The following is a 6,139-nucleotide window of genomic DNA, read 5'->3' on the forward strand; positions in this document are numbered from 1 at the left end:
AAAACGTTTTTAATATGCATAGGCATGAAATTTTCACTTCGGAAAAACTACTCAATTAGTGTAGTAGAGGTAAACACTCATACATAATAAGTTCCATAACCTCACTTTACAAAACAATTACACTGCAACATAAGCCTACAGTTTTCTGATCTCTTGCTAATTCAGAGGAAGCCCACTCCTACAGACTTTCCCACATCCTTCATGGGTGATTATTGTAGCTTTTGAGATCACCTCCCTAAAGTCCAATGTGGAATTTTGTTATAACTGCATCTGCATCACAGTGGTAAATCCTGAGAGCGAATAGGAACTGGGTACTTTAGATATACAAGCCAATCGCTGGAGTGACACAACCTGTCAAAATGAACAGAGTGAGACAGACAACGTGATGAAGTTGTGTCTATTAATGAAGAACTCCCTAAAACAAAAAGCATCAGGCACCTGTGGTCAGTGTTGGGCAGGAAATAGCTACCATTCTCTCCAGTCCCTTTCAGAGGACAGGCAGAAGGGGTTTCCTAACAGGGTTAACCCATTACAAAAACACAACGATTATTATAGGAAAATGACACTCTAATATTTCTAATGAACAGAGATGTGGGGAAAAAAAACCTCAGCAAAACTGGTAAAGCAGATTTAACGATGTATAAGAAATTAGGCAGAAGCAAGCAGCATTTAACCTAGTTGTATGAAGCTGACCTCAAAATTAACTGATATAATCTATTATGCTGAAGTTTTTTTTTTTTTTAAATCACAGCAGCCTGTCAAAGATTCAAAACAGCACTTGATAACCCATTCACAATTAAAAAAAAAAACTTTAGTAAACTATAAAGGTGACTTTCTCACTCTGATTAAAAAACAAAAATGTCCCACTAAATCCTCTCAGCTAACACCACATTTAATGGTGAGAAAGTGTGAGGCTTCTCATAGGTTTTAGGAGGAAGACACAGATGTCTTTACTTCCTATTCTGTTCTACCTGAGATTCCCAGCTCTTAAAGGAAGCAAAATGCACACAGGCTAGGAATGAAGAAGGAAAACGACCTAACCCAAACCCTGAGAAGTGCTTTTGAGGATGCTGATAAAATGACTGTGAAGCTTCTGTGAAAAGACACAAATCCAAGGAAAGTTACCAGCATTGAAGGAGAGCCAGCTTGGAGGACTGACCTTACGCAGCTTCAAGACTGATTATAAAGCTATTGTCATCCAGACACTACATTGAGAGAAAAAAAAAGAAGAAATCAACATGACAGAAAGTAAAGCCCAGAAATGATCTTTAACTGTGCAGCAAAACCAAAAGGATGATGGAGAGATTAGCTTTCAAAAATGGCTCTGAGACACCCATGCATCCACACGCAAAAAGAAAGTCTGTTTAGACACAGATCTTATAAATACTAACTCAAAATGGATCACAGATTTAACATGAGATGCGAAATTATAAAACTGAAAAATATGACCTTGGGCACAGGGAGGAGCTTTTAAGTACAACACTAAAAGCATGTTCCATGGAAGGAGTAAATGACAAACTGTCCTTCCATTAAAAATAAAACCATGTTAGATACAAATGATGTTCATGAAAAAGAACTTTATCCAAACACACAATTAACACTAAGGAGATGAATGGCCTAACTTAAACATCAAGCAAAAGACCTAATGATAGCTCAACAAAGGATATTGAAAGACTCCGTGAGGAGCCCCTCGCTCAGGCCCCGGGGATAATAGCAGACTCCCAAGAACTCACGAGAGACCAAGCTTGATGCAAACCACACGAGGCTTTATTCGGGGAAAGCCAGAGCTCTGGGGATGACTCGTATCCCACGCAGGGGTAGAGGAGTTGACCCTGAGGGAAAAGGGGTCCCAGTTTTTATAGGTCCTTAAGGGGAAAAGGAGAAGGGGGGAGTAGGGGATTTCCAGATCTAAACAATGTCTATTCTAAAATGATTGATTCCTCAAGAAATGGGTATGGGAGGGAAACAAGGAAGGAGTCTAATGAAGGTGCAGCAACTCCGGATTAGCCCGGACTGTGGTTGCTGGGGAGATTTTCTGACTCTTTGCCAGCAACCAATATCACAAACACCTGGCAGTGAGGTGCAGCAGTGGGCACACACCTGGGTTCAAGGAACGGTCAGAACATTGGCAGACGTACAGGTTTGAAGAGCGGCCAGAGCATTGTGTACCTCTATTTTTTTAAATCAGTGAAGCTAGTTCTACTAACAATGAAATCTATTTTGCCAATTTCAGGGCTTCTGTGACCTTTTACATTCTGTCAGGATCTTTCAATATGAGCATCAAGCAAGCAAATGAGAATGTGTTTCCCACCGCATGTCCTTGGGGGGATGCAAGCCATGAGCTAAACCCAGAACACAACAGTGGGGGCACCACAGGAACTCTTACTGACACTGGCATGGAAGACAGCGGGGGACAGTTTCCCATTTCTCTGTCTTTAATTAAAAAAAAAAAAAACTTTTTAATCACTTCTTTGCGTGCAGAGGAATTTTAATCCAGCCACATGGATGCTCTGGCATATATTTGGATATGATCCAAGTGGAATGCAGACACTCCCTGGATTACAGTTCCATCTGGCTGAGCCCTTAGCACACACTTTTAATCCTTAGCAATGAAGGTAAGGTTAATTTGTGGAAGGAAGCAGCCATGTTGAAATTTACATCTAATTGAGGGGCAGACAAAGTGACAAATCAGAGAAATGTTGGAGCGTAGGACTCAGCACTCAAACCATACAAACACTGATCTCAGTTAAGCAAGAATAGTTTATTGAACGCACACCTTAACTCTGAACATTCAGGACCGCAAAAAAATGATGCGGAAGCCTAACTAACTGCGGTACTAGTTTGCTTTCAGGTTAGGGTTTTAATAGGAAAAACCAGGTTCAAAGGTTTAAAGGGCAAGGAGGGGAGCAGTTGGCTTACTAGGCAAAGTATTATCAGCTAACCTTTAAGCTGATTGGTCCTGAGTAAGGTAAGGGGTGGTGGACAGGGAAATTTCAGAACATTGAGATAACAGATCATTTGTATTATAATCATGTTATAATTATATTATTTATTATAATTATAATCATAACCTTTTGGCTTATTAGTAGCATTCGTCAATGTCAATCACAGAAACCACAGTGGGCTCCTATGTGCAGGAAGGGTTGCTGAGTAGTCATCTGTGACTCAAGATATTTTAGACATAGCAGTTCATATTGACCTTTGATTTGATGGGTTTCCACGTAAAGCTCTGTGGAATGCCTTAAGATTAGCTTTTTTTTAAAAAAAGAATTATTTATTTATATTATGTATGAGTACACTGTAGCTGTCCTTAAACACACCAGAAGAGGGTATCAGATCCCACTATAGATGGTTGTGAGACACCATGTGGTTTCTGGGAATTGAACTCAGGACCTCTGGAAGAGCAGGCAGTACTCTTAACCACTGAGCCATCTCTCCTGCCCCCAAGATTAGCAAACCTCATCTAGAACATTCAGAACATACAGAGCAAAACTGGGTATGTGGTCAGCATGTCCTTGAGCCAAGTCACTTCTCTGTGTCAATGACTGGCAGGCATGTTACCACAACAGTATAAAATAGCTGGCAGGCATGGAGCAAAATAGCTATGGCTACTTTGGGGTTAGGAGTGTCAGATCATAGTAAGAAAGGTTTGACCAAATGAGTCAAAGGTATACCCTGTTACATGATATATCTCCTATGAGATACCTCTATTCTCATAGGAGAACAGAAAGGAAAAGAGACTACTTTGAGCAGGAAGAAAGAAAGGTAGTATGGGGTAGGATGTACTGGGTGGTGTGTGTGTATGGTAGTTTTACCTAGACAGTTTTACAGAGACAGGAGATAGAGAGAACAAGCTATACACAGGTGAAGACAGAATGAGCCAGAGAATGAGAAGGAGCCAGAAGATTAGAACATATTGTCCAAGTTAGTATAAGGCCAGGCAGAGCAATTCAGTCAGAAGCTGAGAAAAGCCAGATTGAATCAGTCAGCTTTGAAAATTAGATTCTACAGAGGCTAGAAGCTTCGAGGCCTAGGCCTAGAGATGGTTAGGACAGAGAAGGAAATGCTCTGGGCTCAGCCCAAGTTATGTGCTTGCACAGTTTAAGTATGGCTCTCATCTCATCCCTCCATCTGAGGAAATAAAAATAACATTGTGAATTTCACATCATGTACCCTTATCCCACTCCCTTCCCGATCCCTTCCTACCTGACATCCACCCTTGCAACTCTACAATCCCAAAAGAGGGAAAAAAAAGTCTCATTGTGGAAGCTAAAGTATGCCACTGAACCCACAGTATATCCTTTGTCCACATACTTCTTTGCTTGCAATGTCTCCTGGCTTCTGCCTCTGGCTTCTGCTGCTCTGGGGTTCTAACACTGTAACCTCACTGGGTCTCCTCTCAGATATCCTGTTGTTGCCCTGTGTCATGGAGGTCCTGAAGTTTGGTATCTATAAGATCAGCCCCTTCATGCACTCCAGCAGTGGCCCCATGTAAGGGTCGTCTGTTTCCAGCTCACTTCTACCCAGGCCCATAGACCCAGTAGGCGTTCCTCTAGTCTCTGTCTTGTTCCCCGCCCTGGAAGTCTGTCTGGGTCTCAATGGCACTGGACCAGTGGTTGTCTCTGGCTTGCTTTTTTCAGGGAATGTTAGGCTACTAGTCATTCAGATGTTCATAGGCCAGCCCCTCTCCTCTCTGCCACCTACTGACACACAGTAGCCACATCTGCAGTACCCCTAGGGACAAGGTGTTTTTAATTTTTATTTTTAATTAGCATACAAAGAATTAAGTTTCATCTCGGCCATTTTCAATGGGTTGGCACTTTCTTATAAAATTAAACGTAATAGGAAATGAAGGCTGCGAACGTCTTTCTTCCCAGCCCTTGGGAGCAGATGCAGGCAGATCTCTGTGAGTTTCAGGCTGGCCAGGGATACATAGTCAGACCTTATCTTAAAAAAATAAAATAAAATTTAAAAATTAAAAGTTTAACTCTTACTGCATGACCCAACAATTTCAACCCTTGATATTTACCCAAAGGAGCTTTGAGCAGTTTCATATAAAAGCCTCCAAACAGATGCTTACAACAGCTTCACAGTGCTCATTCGGACACAACAGTGACCATTCCGTTGGTACCGAGATGTCCTTCAGCATGCAAGCGGAGAGAATGCTTGCCCAGACACCGGAGCAGAATTTAGCAGTTCACAGAATGAACTCTCAAGCCACCCAGGAAAGGGCATGGGGTAACCTTGTGCGTGTGACAGGAAAGGGCATGGGGTAACCTTGTGCGTGTGACAGGAAAGGGCATGGGGTAACCTTGTGCGTGTGACAGGAAAGGGCATGGGGTAACCTTGTGCGTGTGACAGGAAAGGACATGGGGTAACCTTGTGCGTGTGACAGGAAAAGGCATGGGGTAACCTTGTGCGTGTGACAGGAAAGGGCATGGGGTAACCTTGTGCGTGTGACAGGAAAGGACATGGGGTAACCTTGTGCGTGTGACAGGAAAAGGCATGGGATAACCTTGCGTGTGACAGGGGTAACCTTGAAGCATGAAGGAGGTTGATGTGCAGATGATGTCTACTTCATGATCCCAACTACATGACATCTGAGAAAAGACAAAAATTTGGAGAAAATAAAGAGATCCATGACTGCCATTGCCAGAGGCCAGTCATGGGTACTAAAAGCATGAACTCAGGGCACATCAGGCACATAAAGCAGATTTACGGTAGTGACAGTTTTGTACGACACCCTGATGATTGATGTGCCGCATGTGTGTAAAAGCCGACAGGATATGCACCACGACCACCGGATCCTAGTGCACACTATAGACTATGGCTTTACAGTGTTAGCACATGCGCGCGCGCACACACACACACACACACACACACACAAACACACACACGCTGACAGAATGTGTGTCATTCTGGTAGAGGATGCTATAAGGGGAGAAGGCTGTCATCAGTATGGGGCTTGAGGCATAGAGGACTCTATAGGACTCGGCATATAGGACTCTATAGGACTCTGTACTTTTTATTCAGTTTTGCAGTGAAAATAAAGTTGTTCTACTAAAAAGAAAATAAGGCAATAATGAAACCCATCCAAATATGCTCTGGTAAGTTCTATATTAAATTTTATTTAAGAATA

At 42.4% G+C, this 6,139-nt stretch overlaps 1 pseudogene; it reads right to left on the minus strand.

Annotated features, from left to right (window-relative positions):
• Positions 1-4,642: 4,642 nt before the first annotated feature.
• On the minus strand, positions 4,643-4,745 carry LOC115486127 (annotated as a pseudogene).
• Between the last annotated feature and the right edge of the window lie 1,394 nt (positions 4,746-6,139).

The sequence above is a fragment of the Mus musculus genome (genome assembly GCF_000001635.26).
Source record: "Mus musculus strain C57BL/6J chromosome 1 unlocalized genomic contig, GRCm38.p6 C57BL/6J MMCHR1_RANDOM_CTG4".
NCBI lineage: Eukaryota > Metazoa > Chordata > Mammalia > Rodentia > Muridae > Mus > Mus musculus.